Source organism: Lissotriton vulgaris, chromosome 8 (assembly GCF_964263255.1).
Source record: "Lissotriton vulgaris chromosome 8, aLisVul1.2, whole genome shotgun sequence".
Classification (NCBI taxonomy): domain Eukaryota; kingdom Metazoa; phylum Chordata; class Amphibia; order Caudata; family Salamandridae; genus Lissotriton; species Lissotriton vulgaris.
Window position 1 is genome coordinate 627,761,108 of NC_141696.1, and position 20,542 is coordinate 627,781,649.

The following is a 20,542-nucleotide window of genomic DNA, read 5'->3' on the forward strand; positions in this document are numbered from 1 at the left end:
GCGAGAGCCTGCGTGGGACAGCTCGTGCCTCCATCCTGGTCGTCGAAGACCCCTCCTGGTCCACGTGGCTGCAGAGTCAAGTGTCCACTCTTCACCTGATCGCGACAACAGCATCTGGTTCCTTCCTGGTTCCACTCCAGTCACTGGCTAGTGACTGTGAACATTGTCCCCTCTGCTTTCAGGTCTCCATCTTCCTTGATCCACCCTTGGATCACTCCGGACATCTTCCTCCTGGTCGCCTGCAGCATCTTTTCTTCCAGGCTTCATAGACTTCAACGCGGAAAACGACACACTTTGGCACCGATGCACCCGCAGCCCGTGGGTGAGGTAACAAGAGCATTTCGGTGCTCAACGGTAGATTGACTCTCCTAGTGTCCAGATATCCAGTCGTTTTAGTCCTAACTAGTCAGAACTGTCTATTACTTACCTTTTTGTAATTTGTAGTATCCATTGACTTTGTTACGCATCTCGCGTGTGAGTTCACACTCTGCACACGCGTCCCGTGGGCCTCCTGCTCCTTACCTAGGGTTAGGGTAGTGTAGTCCCAGTGAACCTACAGCCTCTGGACAGCTCCATTCCTTCTATTGATTTCCTTATACCATTTACTTAGTATATGTTTTGTCGTGCCCCTAGGGCACCATTGTAATTTGTGCAACTTATCGTATTTTTCCTAAGAGTATTGTCATGTGCTTAGCCCTCTGATCTCATAAAGAGTTCAGAAGTGTTTGTTATTAATAAATATCTTGTTTATTTTCATAACAACCTGTGTGGTGTCCTTTCACTTGGTATTCAAGGGGTTATATGTGGTAAAACAGCTGGCTTCACATGCCAAAAGAGTTTAGCCTAAGACTGCTTTGTCCATGCTACCATTAGGATAGCTGGTCTATAAGGTTGACTTACAACCAATCACCATAAGGGTTGTTTGGACTGATACAAGGTGATCACTAGAATTAGTGAGCATCATATATCAGGCCAACTTCTCACAGTGATCATTCCTTTTCAGCCTTCAATCAATGTAAACTGATTTAACAGGGTATTCCACTGTGAAACTGGCATGTTTAAAGTGTCTGCGGATCTACTGAAGCACAGCTCCATTCTGCACCTCATGAGAGGGGGCCCTATTTCTCCCTGGGGTGTTCTAGCACCCATGTATGCACCCCTGCTGGGGCACCCCCCAACTCTCTTACCTTGAGGATGCAGTAAAATACCACTAGCCTACCCACCCTCACCATTTCGCCTCAGTGTTCCATATTAGATTTTGCCAAGGACTGCTGTCGCAAGCAGGGTATCATGTCCAGTGACCTCTTTAGGCCTTCCAAATGCAGAATAGAACCATCAAGATACATCTTCAAAAGGCCAATTGACCATAGATAATTGTTTCCAATCAATATCAAGACCTCTGTCTCAGACCTCAGTGTGAGCCAACTTTACACATCCATTCCCAGACATTCTCCACACATGGTTGGATGGTCGCCACTGGCACTGTATGCATATCTGTTGGTAGTTAGGCCAGTTAGTACCAAGTTGATGACTACAACCAATATCGATATATGATCAGACAGGCTGAAGAGGGCTGATTCTACAAAAGCTTTTCAGCCAGATAGCAGGGTCTGCCACTAACCTGTTTAGCAGCCACTGTTGCTCTCAAAACAGCCACTGTTGCCCTCAGTTTGAAGTCTTGCAACTCAGCACAGCGTTGAAGGAATGTGGAGACAAACTAAAAAAGCACTCGTCTAGTGCCGTTTTAGTGTTTCTCTGCATTCCTTCAATTTCGCGGGCACTTTTGTAAAATCGGTGCATTTTTACAAAAGTGCCGATTTCATGGCAAATCGCAAAATCCTGGAGGGTCTTACTCTGTTGTGCCGGACTGTTTGAAGCGTAGTAACAGGAAGTGCTACTTGACTGCATAGGGCCCCCTGGAAATCGCTTACTTTGCATCCCGAGAGATCCATACACATGGCAGCTTCTATTTCACATGAAGTCTACAGCATTCCTTTATGATGGTGGTGTTGTGGATACCAGGACCCTGTGGACAATTTCCTGGGCAGAGGGTGAGGAGAGCAGGAAGTTGTGGGGACATGAAGGGAGGGCACGGGATTCCAAGGAACCGATGCAGAAGGAGGATGGACGAGCACCTGGTTAGGGTGCCGGACATTTGATATGGGTGAAGAAATAAATAGGCTGAAAACCCCTACATGGCTACTGTGAGTTCCTAGACCTATGTGACACGACAGAAGGGCTATCCTTTCCTCTGGGGGGGAAGGTTATCAGAACTCATTCTTAAAAGTAGTGAACTCGTATATACAAACAGCTTTGTGTTGGAAAATGTGCCATGCAACAGCTCTGAGAGCTACAGATTTTAAGCAGACGTGTAGCAATAAAAACTGTTTTGTCCTAAACTAGCATGTCACATGTTTTACTACTTTTGGTGAGTTTTCAGGCTGAACTTCTAGCTGTGCACAAACTACAGTGTGTGATTTTTTTGTTACTTTATATTTTAGAAAAACCCACTCCTATACCTGCACCAATACATATATATATATCGTCCAAGAACAGCACCTTATGGGAGAAACGGACACTTGACTCCGGTGTGCGTGTTGCAGCAAATCTTTTTTTATTGCATTCTTTAAAGTGAATCCAGAGTGCCCCGATCTGGACGCGTTTCGGCGAACTCAGCCGCCTTGCTCACCAGACAACAGTGAAAGAAAACAAACACATATTTCAAAAAACTAATCACCAATGAAAACATTCAATAGATTGTCATGTGACCCCCGGCTTCCATAGAAGAAAGACTTTAACCCAAGGTTACACATGCGGAAAGCAGACTTGCGTTAGAAACGTACCAAAATTCAGTAAATCAAAGCATTTTTGAGAAATGTTGGTCTTCTTACACCATAAATTCTAAAATGAACATCGATCTTATTCCCTGCACGGATCACATTTCAAATGTCAATGTCATGTAATAAAAATTACATAATTACCAAGGACAATATCTAATGACAGACACTACGATTGATACAAATAACAATCATAGAAGTCGGAAACAGTAGCTGCATCTAGGGGCTGAATAACAAATGATCAAACCTTTCTTTTAATATCTGCATAATACATATTAATGACTTTGCCCCGGCTACCAGCAGTAATAACATTATAATATTCATCGATCATGTTTCTGATGGATCCATACATCTAGCTCTCATATACTAAAGTTCATTGATAACCTACGCCTTGCTTGCGTCACTGACAATCAAATCAATGCTGAAAATATAAAGTGCTAAAAAAATAAATAAAAAATAATTGTATGAAAATAGAGTTCCCAACCGGGAACCCTGTATTCTTGTGTTTGAATCTGAGAGAAGGTAGCAGAATGAACTGTATATGGCTGTTACTTAATAGGATCTCCCTTAAGGAATTTTACAAAATCGGGATCCCAGTTCAAAAGTGACTACGTGCGTGCATAACCAGGATAAGGTCATAGGTAAAAGTGACTAGTGCGTTATACATTGCTCTAATACTCAGTATTACGGGATCATTATATCTGTGCAAAAGACGCCAATAAATAGTGTAAAACCATAAATTCAAACTGTAAATTCATGATAGAACACACACTTTCACCGCACCCCAGATGGAGATATAAAAGATATTCCCACAATAAATAACTTAAAAGCCACTATAAACAAAATAGATATAAAAATCTGTATAAAATAGAATTAAACCTAGACTCTACACCCAAACCTTCTATACTCGAATATTGTTCCTTCTGACACTCTAGGGGAAGTGTTAAAACTGCTGTCAATAAAACTGTTCAGAGGTAATGATGTAAATCTTCACAAATATTCAATCCTTTTGGACTCTTTGTGTCGAGGTCTAAAATATATCGTGTTTCTATTTGTCTTAAGGCTTTCTCCCTATTGCCTCCTCTCTTGCTAGCAGGGACACTGTCTATAACAAAATAAGTTAGAACATTCAAGTTGTTATTGTGTTCTAATTTAACGTGTCGAGCAACGGGATAGGCTGGGTCAGAGTTGACCGTTGCTCTCAAGTGCTGTAATATGTGGGCGTTTACCTGGAGTTTTGTACTGCCAACATATTAGAGGCCTCAAATACATGAAAGGACATACACTGCATGATCTGTTTTGCATGTGTAAAGACCACCTATCATGAAAACCTCATCTGAAAACGCGTTTTTATAAGAGTTAGTGTTGGCCCCAAATCTACACGTCCTGCAGGTACTACACTTAAAAAAACCTTTTTTGGGAGAAAGCCAATTGTCTTTTTTAAAGCGCTCAGGACTGTTTTTAACCAAATCACTCCTCATAGAGTGTGCTTTCCGATACGTAAAATCAGGTTTGGATGGTAAAACTTCCTTAAGAACTCCATCTGTCAATACAATGGGCCATTGGGAATTTATAATCTTCCTTATGGTGTAAGACTGCTTACTAAAAGTAGAAATAAATCTACATTGGCAGTCAGAGGTCTCATCCTGCTCAACTGAAACTACAGATCTAAACTGTGTGTCTGTCTGATCTGTTAGTTTGGGAACCACACTTAAAAAATGTCGATCTTTCTTATTCATTTGCTTTTTTCATTGCTTGGTCTAACTTATGTGCCTTGTATCCCCGGGCCAAGAGTCTAAGTCTTGCAATTTCCTGCGATTCTCTTAGTGCCCTTTCTGAACTGCAGGCCCTCCTTATTCTCAAAAATTCATCATAAGGGAGACTGGAAATGGTATGATGCAGATGAAAGCTGGTGGCGTGTAATAAAGCATTACCTGCCATGGGTTTTTGGTACAGGCTTGTTTCTATTACTCCTTCATGTACAGTAACCTGAATATCAAAGAAGTTAGTGGCTCTAGTTCCAATATGGAAAGTAAAGGTGAGGTTGAGCTCATTCACATTTATGAGCTCCACAAATTTACCCGCTTCCTCTTTGCTCCCCTTCCACACGATGAACACATCATCTATGTACCGCCACATGTGCAATATATGCAAATCATAAAGTGCTTTGTGCTTAATCTTGAGGACATGCTCCTCCCACCAGCCAACATGTAATCATGCATAGCTGGGAGAGAAGCATGCCCCCATTGCCACGCCTTGTTTCTGTCTGTACACTTTGCTATCGAACATAAATACGTTATTCAATAAGCATCTCTGAATCATCTCCAAGAGCATTTTGTTGTGTTGGTACATACCAACCTCCCGTTGTTTAAGAAAATGAGCCACTGCTCGGAGACCATCGTCATGTTTGATACTCGTGTACAGCGAGGCAATATCAAGAGTTAAAAACACCATATCATGAGTCTATTGCACAGTATTCAGTTTAGCTAAAAAAAACTCTTGAATCCTGTATAAAAGAGGGCCATTTGACAAACTCCTGTAGGTAGTAATCTACGTATTTTGACGTACATTCGTAATTTTCGCGGGAACTTATGTCAAAATCACGACATTTTTACAGAAGTGCTGATTTCGCGGGCACTTCTGTAAAAAATCGCTGCAGTTTTACAAAAGTGCAGATTTTGCGGCAAACCGCATAATCCTGGAGGGTCTGTTTGAGGGCACACCTTGCAAGTTACATGATGCACCATCCCGTCCTGCACCGCACCCCAATATTGCCCTACTGGAGCCATCGACTCCAGTTCATCCGGTGACGACAGCCCTTCAGCAAAGACGCCGCCGCTGCCTGCACCGAGACCTGCTAGCATGGCAACGAGCACAGCACCACTTCGCACCACAGCCCTGGTCTCACCGACGCAGCTGGACGACAGTCACTGAGCCACTGCCTGCACCGCGACCTGAGGGCACCACACGGTGAACTGCTGCACTTCACAACCCTAGACCCGACTCCAGTGCTTCTGACTTCAACCACATGGAGTTCCATCTGCGACGCGTGCGACTTCAAGGGAACTGTGAAGTAAATGGCGACTGTTTTCATGTCATGCATGCATGCTTGTGTGATGAGTGTCTGAGGGGTAGAAGCCAGCGCTGAAATTATCAATGGCTGTAAGTTAAAGGGAGGGCACCTTGGTAGCAGGTTGTGCAAGGCGGGGTGGTTCGTGTGAGAGGTTAGCCTGGCATATGATGTCCACTAGATCTAGTGGGCACCTTGTACCAGTCTAATCGACCCTTATTGATGGTGGTTGTAAAGTCAACCTTATAGAAAGCTATCCTAGTTAGGACACTAGGAGGGCCAATACCCTCGAGACTACCAGAGTACTCGTGTTACCTCACCCACGGAAGCCGGGTGCATAGGTGTCTTTTGATGTCGGGTTTCGTCGTCGTTTTCTATGGAGAGCTGCAAAGAAGTGCTTCAGGCGACCAGAGGTAAAGTGTCCGGGTGGATCCAAGGGTAGACTGGAGATGTGAAGAGCCTGAAAGCAGAGGGGACAGAGTCTGGGTCACTAGCCAGTGACCAGAAAGGAACCAGGCAATGTCGCGTGCTTGAAGGTGAAGAAGGTGAGTTTGTCTCTTCAGCCACGAGGTCCAGGAGGCATCGACGATGACCAGGAGCTAGATTTGAGCTGCCCCACGATGGATCAAGATGACTGCAGCATCGGTATCCGGATTGGATTGGACCCAACAAGCCTTGGCAACCGCAAACCATGCAGGATGTGGAGATTGGCTCTGTTGCAGACCAGCAAGGTCTGTGGCGCTTCTCCTTTGCAGGGAAGCTGGGGCAAGCCTGGAGCAACCAGGATCGCAAGTTAGATTCAAGGTGGCGTCTTCACATGGCTCACTAGTCAACGGGCAAGAAACCGGGAAGACGAATCGAGCACAAATGTGAAGGCGGGGCCCACGGGACTATCGCGGAGTGTGGGGGCCTGGGCTTCGGGTCAAATGATGCTCGGGCTGGGGCTTCTCGTACCCCAATGCACAACTTACTGAGGCTTCAGAAAAGGAGTGCAGGTTGCAAAATGCAGGATGTCCAAGATGTCCGGTCCGACGTCTCTCGTGCCCGCCACGAGTCTCAGCTTTGCTGTGGATGTGGGTCGGGTCAGAGAAGTCTGGAAGTCCAGTTCTTGAGTCGCAGAGTCTTCGGGTTCCGGCAAGAGCCTTGAAACTGCAGACCGGCAAAGTTGCTGTTGGTGCCTGTTTGAACAGGGTGGTCACTCCTTGACCACAAGGGAGATGTCTTGGTCCAAGAGTTCTGTATCAAACTTTTGTTCCAGGATAATCTAAAGTCCTGAGGACACAGCTCCTATACTTATACTAAGGATGGGGGCTGGATTACCTGACTAGGTCCCTCCTATGGGTGGACCTAAGAAGGGGGTGGTTACACCCCTTTCCCTTTGTCTAGTTTCGCGCCAGAGCTGGGGCTGGAGTGCCCCAGCAACTGGTTTAAACCGGGCTATGCAAGGAGCACCTTGTGTGCCCCAGGCAGTGTCTAGATGCATTCACTGAATGCAGCCCTCCCTGCTCCAATACACAAAACTCCTGTCTGGGGAGGTGCTGGCACCTCCCTGTACAGGGACAGGAAACCTATTGCCCAGGCCGCCCTTGCTGGAGTTTCCCCCAGCAACAGGAGGTCAGACTCGTGTCTGTGGCAGCAGCATCCATTTTGTGATGCTGAGGCTCTGTTTAACTTTAACCGGGAAAAGCAGTAACATACATGTCTGTTCCCTCTAGAAGGGTGGAATGCTACCCCCGTCGCCAGAATTGGCGAGGTGGGGGGGTAGTATTCCAAAGTGTTTGACACCTTACACGACATGTTTTGATAAAGCCAAACCAAAGTTCACATTAACCATGAGGATTATAATGCACTTAAGAGTATATGGTATGGCTATATCATAGAACAGCTATAAGGAGATGGTTCCGAAAGCTGCAGAGGGGCTCAGCTCATGCTAGGGCACCCTCTCACATAAAACCAAGCACTCTGCCTCCAGGATTGTCGAGACCTACCATAGGAGTGACTTATAGGTGCATATGTGTCTATATATAAGGTAGATATAGGTATACTATATCTAAGTAAGGGGTGATTACACCACCTTACCCAGGCTTTGTGAACAGACCTGTGGTGTCAGTTTGGAAGGCAAACCAGGGGTGGCACAATACATGCTGCAGCCCCTGGTAGGCGTAGGGTACACCTATGCCCTGGGTACCTATGGTACACTATACAGGGGCTCACAAGAGTGACCCAGTAACCAATCTGGTTTGTACTAAAGTACATGATATCAATTTAGAGAGAGAACAGCTGGGCTGTGGGTCTGATTAGCAGGCCCACAGCCACACTAAAGTTGAAAAACCAGAGAATCACAGCAAAAAGTGGGGGTGACCATAGGAAGCAGACCCTACACTCCTACACAACCCCCACCCCCCCCAAACGCAGGGACATTAAACTAACCTTGACCAGTCAAGTTTTCATGTTCTAAGTGGAAATATCTGGAGAGTCCATCTGCTTTGGCATGGTCAGTCCCAGGTCTATGTTCCACTGTAAAGTCCATCCCCTCTAGGGAAATGGACCACCTAAGCAGTTTGGGATTTTCACCCTTCATCTGATTTAGCCCAAGAGGGGCTTATGGTCTGTCTGAATCCAGAAGTGAGTACCAAACAAGTATGGCCTCAGCTTCTTCAGTGCCCAAACCACAGCAAAGGCCTCCCTTTCAATAGCTGACCAACGTTTCTCTCTAGGGGTCAGCCTTCTGCTAATAAAAGCTACCGGCTGGTCTTGACCATCTTTATTCAGTTGTGAAAGAACAGCACCTACCCCCAACTCAGAAGCATCTGTTTGAACAATGAATTCTTTGGAGTAGTCTGGACTTTGCAGAATAGGAGCAGTGCACATGGCCTGCTTCAGGTCATCAAATGCCTTTTGACAGCTTACTGTCCACTGAACTTTCTTTGGCATTTTCTTGGAAGTTAAGTCATTAAGGGGTGTCACTATGGAACCATACCCCTTGACAAATGTCCTGCAGTACCCAGTCAGGCCCAAGAAATCTCTGACCTGTGTCTGGGTGGTGGAAGCAGTCCAGTCCTTTATGGTCTGGATCTTGCTCTCTAATGGTTGAACCTGACCTCCACCTACAAGGTGGCCCAGGTATACAACCTGACTCTGCCCTATCTGGCTCTTGGTGGCCTTGATAGTTAGGCCTGCCTTTTGCAGGGCCTCCAAAACATTCTTCAGGTGGATCAGGTGATCTTCCCAAGTGGAGCTAAAGACAGCAATATCACCTAGATAAGCTGCACAGTAGTCATCCAGACCTGAGAGGAATTGGTTCACCAACCTTTGGAATGTGTGAGGTGCATTTTTCAGACCAAAGGGCATTACTACAAACTGATAATGTACTCCTGAGGTTGAGAATGCTGTTTTGGCTTTTGCATCATCAGCAAGTCTGATCTGCCAGTAGCCAGCTGTCAAGTCAAATGTCAAATGTAAAAAAGTAGCATTATTCGGTAACAATTTATAAACCATAAAAGCACGTGTTAAAAATACAGATACAAATTTCATCTGGTTCGTTAAATACATAAGTACATCGATTAAAATGAATTAAACACGGTATGATATAAGAAACAGATATAAAAAAAACCTAAAAAAACCGATATGCCACTAATTACAAGACTAGAATCAAGAACTATAGTTCATTGATAATCTAAATCTTAATACACATTTTAAAAACAGTGAAACACTAGCAAGAGTGAGCTCATCCTCCAACATTTGCAGTCTTAACATTGCTGGTCTGCACTGTCGTGAACCTCAGTTTTTAACCCTTTCGATGCTGATGACGAGCTGGGCTCGTCATGGTGCACAGTGGTCGTGTGCTGATGACGAGCCCAGCTCGTCATAAAACAATGAAATATAGCAATTTCCAGCACAGGAGGGGAATTGCCTTAGCAGCGAAGGTGTTAAGTAGGTTAATGATGTACCGTCTCCTAATTGAGGTGTAAAATTTGCAAAACATAATACAGTGTAAGGACGTTTGTTGTGATACATCGTCACAGGGGCAAAGGGGCAGAGGTTCTGACCAGGTGTTCGCCTCCGGAAAGGTCACCAGTCTGAAAAAGCTGCCCCCCCCTAAAGCGAGTGAGCAGCATCCGGGTAAAACAACTCAATGTGAGTAATAAATATTTCTGTAGGCCAGGGCCCTCTAGCAGAATATGATTGTGAATGACAGATGATTTCTTGGCCTCCTGATCCCATCTGGAATCCTCCAGGAAAGTAAGACAGGCATCTTTCAGTTTCTGCCTGGGGACGCCTACCATGCTGGATGGATTATTAAAGTAATCCTGGTGGCCTATGGCTATTAGAAAACGTCTCACATACCTTAGCCACTCTATATTCATGCACCCGTGGTGAGCCATACAATCACTGATGACGTCCCTATTTAGCCCTGTCTCCTGTGAGACCCAAACCCTGTGCCACAGCAACACCGGGCTCACCTTTATGAGGTCCGAAACGTAAACTATTCCCAATTCTTTATGACAGACGTATGTGGAAGTTGACTTTGGTACGGCCAATAAGTACCGTAGGAATGCGTTTTCACACGCCTGGATTTTTCTGGTATCCGTGGTACCCCATAGGCCTGCCCCATAGGTTACTGTGGACACACACTTTGCCTTATAGATATCAATGAGGATTTTTACTGGTCTACCTCCTAATTTTATAGCAAAATTTTGCACAGCGCCAATAGCACGGGGAAAAGCTAATTTCCTGGCAGTTGCCGCTGTGGCCAGGACCCATTGTTGTCGAAATTAATGCCTAAGTACGAGAAAGTTTTGGTTGAGTCAATCTTTACCCCTGCCAGAAAGATGTTACAACGCGCCTTACTTTTCCTTGAACAGGACATACTGAAAGTTACTGGTGTTAATTTTTAGACCCCGTGCGCCCATGAAATCAGAAAAAGAGTTAAGCGCCCTCTGGAGACCTAATTGCGTGCGTGCCATGATGACCGCGTCGTCCGCGTATAGCAGGATTGGGACTGGCTTCCCTTTAACTTGTGTATAATCCTGCCTATTTTCTATCAAATGGGATGCTATGTTGTTGATATATAGGTTAAATAAAAACGGTGCCAATATGCATCCCTGTCGGACGCCTTTTTTAATTGGGAATTTGGAAGTGCATTCCCCCTTTATACCAAAGCGGACTTTTGCACCTGCCCCCTGGTACAGTTCCCTGATAAGATTTATGATGATGGGATCAATATCTAAATGTGAGAGGGTTTCCCATAGTGTTTCATGACTGACGTAGTCAAAAGTAGAGCTTAGATCTACGAAAGTCATGAAAAGTTTGTCCCCTTTAGCAACCCAGTATTTGCCTATCAGAATTGCCGGGTTTAAGCCCTGCTCTACTGTGCCCAGACCTTCTTTGAAGCCATACTGATAAATGGAAAGCACACCCGTGTCCGCTGCCCACGACTGTAGTCTGTTTAATACCACCCTCCCTGCCACCTTCATTAGCGAGTCTAACAAAGATATGGGCCTATAACATTTTGGGTCTTGGCGATCACCCTTTTTAAAAATGGGGATCACTATGGCTTCTTGCCAAGTTGTTATAAAGCCTATGTTATTGGAGCAGTTTAACACATTGGTCAGGAGAGGGGCCCATAATTTAACGTTTGATTTGTAAATGTTAACCGGGACCCCGTCCGGCCCAGGGGCTTTTCCTCCTGAGCTCTCAGCTAGTGCCACTTCGATCTCTGAGAGTTCAAAGTTTAAGTCCAGTGAAAATATTCCTGATATGGTGCTTTCTACCTCTCCTGGCCTATCCGGAACTACTCCCCCTGGTGGAGGGTCCCTATCGTATAGGCTGGTAAAGTGATTAACCCAGGTTGCTTCATCTATCACGCGGTCAATGCTATTAAACTTTTTCTCCTGGAAGAAGGGGGCATTAACTACCTTCCAGAAGCTAATATTGTCTTTCTGGGTGCTAGCTTTGTATAGGGCCTCCCAGGCCTCCTGTTTTAATGTTTTTTTCTGTTTCTTTACCACAGTATTATAAGCACTTCTTGTGGTACGGATGTCTACCGCAATTTTGGGTACTCTCTTGAGTGCTAGTTTTAGGGCTGCGTGTGCTTTAGAGCATTCTGAATTGAACCATCCCTTGATTTTATTATTTTGTCTCCTGCTTTCTGTCCTTTCCAGGGAATGATTAATCTCTTCAGAGATGTTAGTAAAAGCCAACATCACGGCTTCAGGTTTGCTTGATTCCGTAAGGCAAATCTTAAAGTCCGCTGCTCTCTTAGTAATTATATTCTGGAGGAAAGGGGCAGGTTCAATTTTGCTCCACTTGAGGGCATACCTATTTCTCTTTGCTAAATTTAGCTTGTGGGAATAGAGGTTATTTACTACTCCACTGCGATCGTTTTTAGCCTTCATAACTTCTAAGGAGAAGCTTAGTGGGTAATGATCGCTGATGGCAATTTCGCCTGTTTTGAAATCCACCAGCGAGTGTAAAAAGCTACTCGAAACCAGGACGAAATCGATCAGCGTATTACTGCCCCTACCATTGAATGTGGGTTTAAACTTAACCTGTGGGTCGCACAGTTCGTTCCCAAAGGCCAAATCCAATTCAGCCATCGAATTGTTTAGGAGGTTGCCCATAAGAGAGTGTGAAAAGTGGGTGCATAGTTCACCTTTGATATTTACTAGACCGCAGATATTAGTTTGGCCATTCGGACACAGCAAGCAATTAAAATCCCACACCCATATAACCCTATTTGCTAAGGGGCCATCCCTCTTCGGATTAAACATGAATTCAGTGAGACCCTCAACAACAGGGCAAAGCTCACCATGCGGGATATTGTTATAAAAATTTACAATATTAATAGTCTCATGTCCCTCGATGGTGAGTTCTAACATCTGATAATACTTCGATGCGGACGTAAATTTGTTCACCCTTATTTTAGAGGTATTTGAGATCAAACAACATAGTCCTCCCTTATTTCTACTCCTCACTGCTAGCTCTGCTGGGGTGTGAAAAGTGCAATACCCATTTAGGCGTACAGCCTCTCCAGCTCCCACGTTTCCTAAAGACAAATTATAGAGAAATCCCTGACATGATTCAGGAAAGTGGGATCATTTAACTTGCTGGACAAGCCAGCAATATTCCACGATATGCACGATATGGACTTGCCCCTGTCTCCTTCCTTTTGGGTCGTAGCGGAGTATGACAAATTGCAAGACCCCTCTCGAACAGATTGGTGGGTTGCGATGGATCTTGGTAAGTTTATCAGAGAGGTGTCAGCTGTAATTTCTCCCTGTCTCTGTCCTCCACCTGTGAGGTTAATGCCAGGTTGTGCTCTTATATCGGATACAGGCCAGTGAATTCCCTTATGGGGAGAATCCGTGTTAATTGGGCTAGATTGCCTCATGGAAATGGATTCTTGCTCCGCTAATCCCCCCCCTTTTTATGAGGTCAGTGAGGGTTTTGGGTTTGTTCAGTCAATCGACCATTTCTAGCACACTAAATCTATTTTGAAGAGGTATATAATTCTCGAAACAAAATGGGTCTTGCCTATAGCCCCCCCCCCCCTACTCTGTCCTGGTCCCACCTGTGACCATGTTCCTATATGATCTCGATGGATTGGTGGTGGGAAGAAGAACGATAGTGGTCTAGCTTCTATCGTTAGTCCTTGGTTAAAGTTAAAGTTATGCTGGTCCCATGAACATATAAACTCCACGATCCGGGGGTCGCTAACATTCACTAGGACATAGTCTCCCCCAATTGATTTTGGCGAATGTCCCACCCAGGGTACCCTACGGACCATCGAAATCTTGCTTCGCATGTGGGGGGGAAGTGGCCTATTTAGGTTAAGCCAGTGTGCTACTTTGTTTTTTAAACAGGTGAATGACTCATGGGTTGATTTATTTAGTTCCGGTACCCCCGTTAAAACTACAACATACGGACTAGATTGGGGGGGAAGGAGCACAGGTTTCACCCACCTAGGAATTTCTTCAAAGTCTGCCTTATCCGAAGTTGACTTTTGAGTTGTGGGTAACACAGGAGTTTTCCCCACAATGCTGGGATTATGTGGCAGGTCTATTGCTACGTTCGCAACAAAGGCATTAGGGGGATTCAAATTAGCTTGCACCGCTGGTCTTATAAGTGATGGGGTGATCTGAGCAGTCAGAGCTGCCGTTTCTTTGGCTACGCTTGCTACATGATTTCTGGGCTTCCCGCCACCCTTATTACTTTTCACCTCGGCCTCAAGTTTTCCTAACTGTCTTTCTATCCCAGAGAGTCTCACTTCTAATGGGGCTAACAATGACTTCAATAATAGTGCAAAGTTGTTTAACAGGGAATCCTCATTGAAACCAACCGGGCCTATATCAACCAATGAGTCATTTATGTTATTAACTCTTCCTGTGAACCCTTCCCGTCTAAGGCTATCCCGGCCTGGGTTTTGAGTGTTTTGTACTGGCGCTATCTGTATATCGGGTATGTTAGGTGTTGTGGTATTTTTACCTTCGCCCTTAGCGGGTTTCGATTTGTTGTTGCTAGCTACCACAGGCGCTAGCTGTTTCTTTTTGGGGATCTCGCCTTCCTTTCTCCCTCTTAACTGTCTAGTGTTGATTGGCTTTTGTGGGCGGTCTTCCCCTACCTCTACCACCTCTTTCCCCATCTCTGTGTCAACTAACGTATCTATTGTTGTAGAAACACTGGGAGCGGGAAGAGAACAGAAAGATCCATTCCAACTAGGAGGGCTATCTATGAGCACTTCTACGTCTACATCAGTGATGTTTGTTCGATTTGTAGGTTCAGGGGTACGAGCATTAGCTAAAAGTCCCAAGGACGACCTTTTTGCGAGTGCCAAGTCCTGCAACACCCGCCTTTCCATTAGAATGAACCCCTGATCTATCACTGAATTAGTTCTTGTAATAAAATTATCTAAGGTGCCCAAAAGTAAAGAGCCCTCCGTAGTCTTATTCTTTTTCTCTCGGGCTGGCATTTCTATCTCTCTCGCCAAAGTTCAACTTGATGTCCCGCTTACTTCAATCCCGGGACGCTGGAGTTAGAGGGTGGGCCCAGTCCAGTCTCGAACGGCCTCTAACGGGCTACAACGGGCCCGCCCTTGGCCCGGGCTTCGCCCGGCACACTTCCGCGCGCGTTCCGCGTACGCGTCCGTGGGCGTGCTTAAATGGGAGAGGTGGAAATAAAGGCGGGAAGAGGGCCAGCTGCAGCGGATCACGAGCCGCACGTCAGTCTGGTCCTCGCAGTCCCGCTTAGAGACGAGCAGCAGGGAGTCCGGCCCCAAAGTCGGCAGAACGTCCGGGTAAAGGCTCAGCAGACCACCAGTAGATCCAGGGATTTCAGGCGTCAGGTAGAATGTGCAATTAGAAAAGCGCCCTCCACAATGATGATCACGAGCGGCACCCGCAAGAGCGGGCGCCGCGAGGTGTTTTAAGCAGGCAGTGGTTTGTAGGCGGGAAGAGGGCCAGCTGCAGCGGATCACGATCCGCACGGCAGTCTGGTCCTCGCAGTCCCACTTAGAGACGAGCAGCAGGGAGTCCGGCCCCAAAGTTGGCAGATCGTCCGAGCAAAGGCTCAGCAGACCACCAGTAGATCCAGGGATTTCAGGCGTCAGGTACGATGTGCAATCAGAAAAGAGCCCTCCACAATGATGATCACGAGCGGCACCCGAGTCAAGTCAAATGTACTCAAAAACTTGGCAGATGCCAATCTGTCAATGAGTTCATCTGCCCTTGGTATTGGGTGGGCATCTGTCCTAGTGACAGCATTGAGGCCTCTGTAATCCATTCAAAACCTCATCTCTCTTTTACCATCTTGGGTGTGAGGTTTAGGAACCAGGACTACTGGACTGACCCAAGGGCTCTCTGAGGGCTCAATGACTCCCAACTCCAACATCTTTTGGACCTCTGTCCTGATACAGTCCCTGACATGATCAGGTTGCCTGTAAATCTTACTTTTAGGTTTAAATCTTTTTATTGAAAGACAGTGCAACAAGATACATGGTTCACAATTACTATACAGGTCAATGCCCATCAGGCCCAGTAAGGAGATCAAAGGGCACCAAAGGGCCCTGACAGTGTTAGCAAAGTCCGACCTGTCTGGAAAATATCAGCAAAAAAACATCAATTTGGTAACTCCCCCCTTGAGCCCCTCCCGCCCCCCGTCCAGTGCTCTTGTCTTCTCCCGGATGACCGTGTATCCCAGCAAATGAGATCTTGTCAGTATCGTGAGTTTCAAGAGTCTGTGGCCACTGGCTCGGTAAGACGTAACAATCTAAGGTAAAGTGGACATGTGATTTCTGTGAATTCAGTAAGCAGCAGGGATCGGAATAGCTGCCAAAGTTCTTCAAATTGGTCTCTATCCCCTGAGTGGGTGAGTGACGGTTTTTCCATGCCCAACACGTACCACATCCTGTGGAGCCAAACTGTGGTAGAGGGAACTGTGGCTGTGCGCCACTGTATGAGAATGTTTTGCAGCGCTGACCCTAATGCAATGGCTATTTGGCGCCCCCTCTGAGAGCGCAGTGGGTATGTCAATGCATTGGGGATTCGGAAGGCGTGGTATGTCAGTTTTGAAATGGGTGTCTACTTCATCAAGTATGTGTGTCCAATATGATTGGAGGTGAGGGCATTCCCATAACAAGTGTACTAGGTTGCCAGTTTGGCCGCAACCTCTCCAACAGAGCTTATCCTTGGAGTGATCCATCTCATGCAACCGTTCCGGGGTGTAGTACCAGTATGTACAGATTTTCGTGAAGGTTTCAGTGAGTCCCATATGGTACGCTGAGTGGTGTGCCCTGTAGGAGATCCCTCCCCACTCTTTGCGGCTGAGAGCCCTGCCCAGCTCCCTCTCCCAACGCTCCCGGCCCGGGCTGTGGATGTGTGTAGGCGGTGTTTGGAGCATCTTGTAAATGTCGGAGATAAGTTTGGCGTCGGAAGTGCGCGATAGTAGCCACCGCTCATATGGTGTGAAGCGTCTCTCCGCGGTCTCCCGAACCTGCGGCTGTAGCGCCCAGTGCCTCACCTAGAGGTAGCACATGCGTTCGGACTCGGGAAGCCGTACTCCTGCTTGAAGAGAGGAAAAGGGTGTGATAACTTTTTTTTAAAAACAGATTTTATTGATCATCTTTCAAAAACATCAAAGCAGTTCATCAATGCCCAACATGGTATTTATTATGTACTTCTTTGACAGCTTATCTGGTATTTACTCATCCGAGTACTATATCGCCATATCTCATGTTGTATCCACAACCCCAACCCCCCCCCCCCCCCCCCCCCCCCTCCTTTCCCTCCTGCAAGTCGCAGGTGCAGTGATTGTATCTTGGTTGTGGGGATGCAGGCTTGGTCCCCTTGGGCTTGTTCCCAGTACATCGACCCTCTAAAATAATGTGTATGACTATGAGATCAGTTTGACATGATAACCATCCTGGCGATATGGACACTCCTATGTCAATGTCAGGTGCCAGGCTCTACTGATTTGCCCCCTCTCCGGGCTCTTTAAGTCCTGCATGAGGATCTCCCAGAGTCTGGCCACCTCAATATGTCATTAGCCCCTTTTGGGCTCGCTCATCAATAATCATCCTTTGGATCCTGTCCATTTTAGGAGTTCTTTTCTCCAAGAGATTAGACTAGGGCCTCAAAGTTTTCCAGTTTCTAGTTATCTCACGCTTTGCTAAGCATGAAGGCCAGGTACTGGAACTTATTAGTAACTTTAGTTTTAGCTGTGTGGAAAAACCATCTCAATAAGCAGCGCGCAGGTGAGCAGGGGATATTTTTATTGATACATCACTCACTAGCTGCACTACCCCTTCCCAGTATTCTTTCAGGTGGGAGCAGGACCAAAACATGTGCATAATATGGGCTTGAGCTTCTCCGCATCGCGGGCAGGCCGCCTCCTCTACCTGGAAGTATTGATGTATTTGTTCAGGTGTGAGATAAGCTCTGTTGAAGGCATAGTAGTTTATCAGTTTGAAACCTGCTTTTCTGGATATCTTGGGTATTCCGGCTAAGATATTGTCCCAGTCCTTCTCAGGGATTGGGGTGTCTAAATCGCCTTCCCACTGGAGGCGGAGTGCCTCCAGCAGACATAACCAGTCTGCCCGAAGTGCTCTGTATAGGCAGGATATTGCCTTGATGCCTTCCGCTGGCAGGGCCATATAGTAACAGCTCTGTTGCAGCAGGGGCTCTGTGGATACTGTCCTCCAGTGTTTACGAATGGCTGCTGTGACAGCGCCATGTAACAAGAAATGTCCCCAAGGTAGATCGAACTCCGTTCTGAATTCTTCGAACAGCAGTAATTCATTGTCCATGTACAGGCCGCCCATTTTGGGCACCCCGGCTTCCATCCACACCTCTAGATCTCGCCAGTTGCCTCCATGTGGAAGGGCTTTTAGCATATCCATCGGAATGTCTGGCGAGTACAGTACCCTCACCCCATTCTCTGCAGTCCACGGCACCTGCATTTCATCTGCACCTTGAGCTCTTGGGAATCAGTTCGGGACAGTCTGCGTACTCTAAGAAACACTCGGATCAACATGCCCACCGAAGGCACGGTTAGTTCCGGGACTTCTGCTCATTGGCGCCCCCGGGCCACGTCCCGCCACTGCAGCTGCGCTGCTATATAATTGGCCTCAAAGTCCAGACCGCCCTCCGTTATCGGGCGCTGCAATGTTTTGAGAGCGATCCTACAAAGTCACAAGTTCCAGATGAATTAAGATCTCTAAAAAAGGCCGCAGATATCCATAGGGGGGCTGTGTTAAAATAATACAGCAGGCAAGGGAGCACCATTATTTTAGGAAGAGCAATCCTACCAGGCACCAGAGCGGCAGTGTTCACCAGAAGTCCATGAATGCTCTCAGCCCTCGTAGGGCTCTCCCTATGTCTTCTTCGTAGATACCTGCCCAGGTATGGTATAAATGGACTCTTAGGTATGGTAGACCGTTTCCCAACGTAATCTCACCAAGTCCCCGGAGGGCGTCCTGTAGGGGTCACCGGAGAAAGCAGAGACTTTCCCCAACTCACTTTTAGGTCTGATATGGAGCTGAACCTCTCTAGCAGTGTGCGGTCTCCGTCAAATCCTCCTCCCTCCCCTCTAGGAACAGCAACAGATCATTATTGTAGAGTGCTATGAGGTGGTGTGTATTTTGGACTTGCAGACCTCTGTGGAACTGCCTTATTCGTGCTGCAATAGCAAGTGGTTCCGCAGCCAGGGCGAAAAGCTAAGGGGAGAGCAGGCAGCCATGTTTGTTACCGCTCCCTACTGGCCACCTTTGAGATATGTCTCCCAGTTCACACTCTAGCTGGGATTCTAGTATATAGGAGTTTGGCCCATTTAATAAATCCAGCCCCATGCGCGCCATAACTTCATACAAGTAGGGCCATTCCAGGCTATCGAAGGTTTCTTATATGTCCACGGCTAGGAACGCTGTAGTTTCTGGGGCTTCCCTGTTCGCCTCTAAGACAGATAAGAGACGTCGTATATTCCCTGCCGTATTGCGGGAAGGAATGAATCCAGCCTGGTGATCAGAGTGGTCGTAAAAGACAAGAGACAGGTAGCGAGTATTCAGTTTAGGATTTTATAATCTATATTTAGCATTGACAGCAGGTGAAATGCCGTTTTGTCATGGGCCGGTTTATTTGGTTTTAGAACAGCGGCTATGATGGCCTCTCTGGTTGTGTCTGGTAGGCAGACTTTGTTACGGGCAGCCTTGTGGTGCGTATCCAAGTGAGGGGCCAACTCCACAGAATATGTGGAGTAAAACTATGCCTGGAACTACTCCGTACCCTAAAGTGTGGGATACCCTTGTTTGTTACTGTTTATGTTTGCACTTTAATATAGTATGCTATATTTTTTCCCTTGCATACCTTTCTCTTAGTCGTTAAATTTGTTTACTTTATCTGTGTGGCTGTGAGGGGACACATAGAATGTGTGTGCAATTCCAGATACATTAGTTGGTATTTTATCAATTTATCTCGGAACTTTATGAGCTGTTATGGCTTACACAGAGCGTGTTGTTTTTATTGTGTGCTTTGTTTTTTAATTGACTGTAATTGCATTCCTTTGGTAAGGTCCATACAGTAAAAAAAAAAAGTAAATATTAATAGTGCAAGTTGACTTGGTGCTCATCTGAACAAAGTCCTCCAATAACATTTTTGATCCATTTTTTTTCTTGTGTGCATCTCAAAAACAGGGCAAAACTGATACTTCATTACTCAGGACTATCTTTGCACAGAAAAGACCAAGGACATAATTTGGTCCGAGGGAACGCTATTTTTCAGGACATAGTTTATGATCGTTCTTGAAGCAGCTGGCTTTGTCTTTGGCTGTCATATGAGTGTTTATCACCTTAAAGTCCATAAAACTGCCTTTGGAGATAAAAAGTATAAGGTATAAACTGCAAAAACTGTCTTTAATCCAGATATTACTTCACTATAAGTAAAATGTACAATTGCTATCCAGGTCTGCAAATGTTATAGTAAGCTAATTAGTTTTCCTAACCAAGGTGTTTCCTAATGACCAGCCACTGTTTCTACCCTTGATGAACATGTTATCCTCTTTCTATTTAAAACATTCCGACTATACCAATTTTGAAGTTTGATTTAGTTGAAGATATTCTAAAGGATATTTATTATTTAACTGAGAG

General features: G+C 46.0%; 1 protein-coding gene across 2 annotated transcripts in view; it reads left to right on the plus strand.

Annotated features, from left to right (window-relative positions):
- Window positions 1–20,542, plus strand: part of ZFX (zinc finger protein X-linked) — a 606,526-nt gene that overhangs the window by 114,526 nt on the left and 471,458 nt on the right. The window lies entirely within an intron of this gene.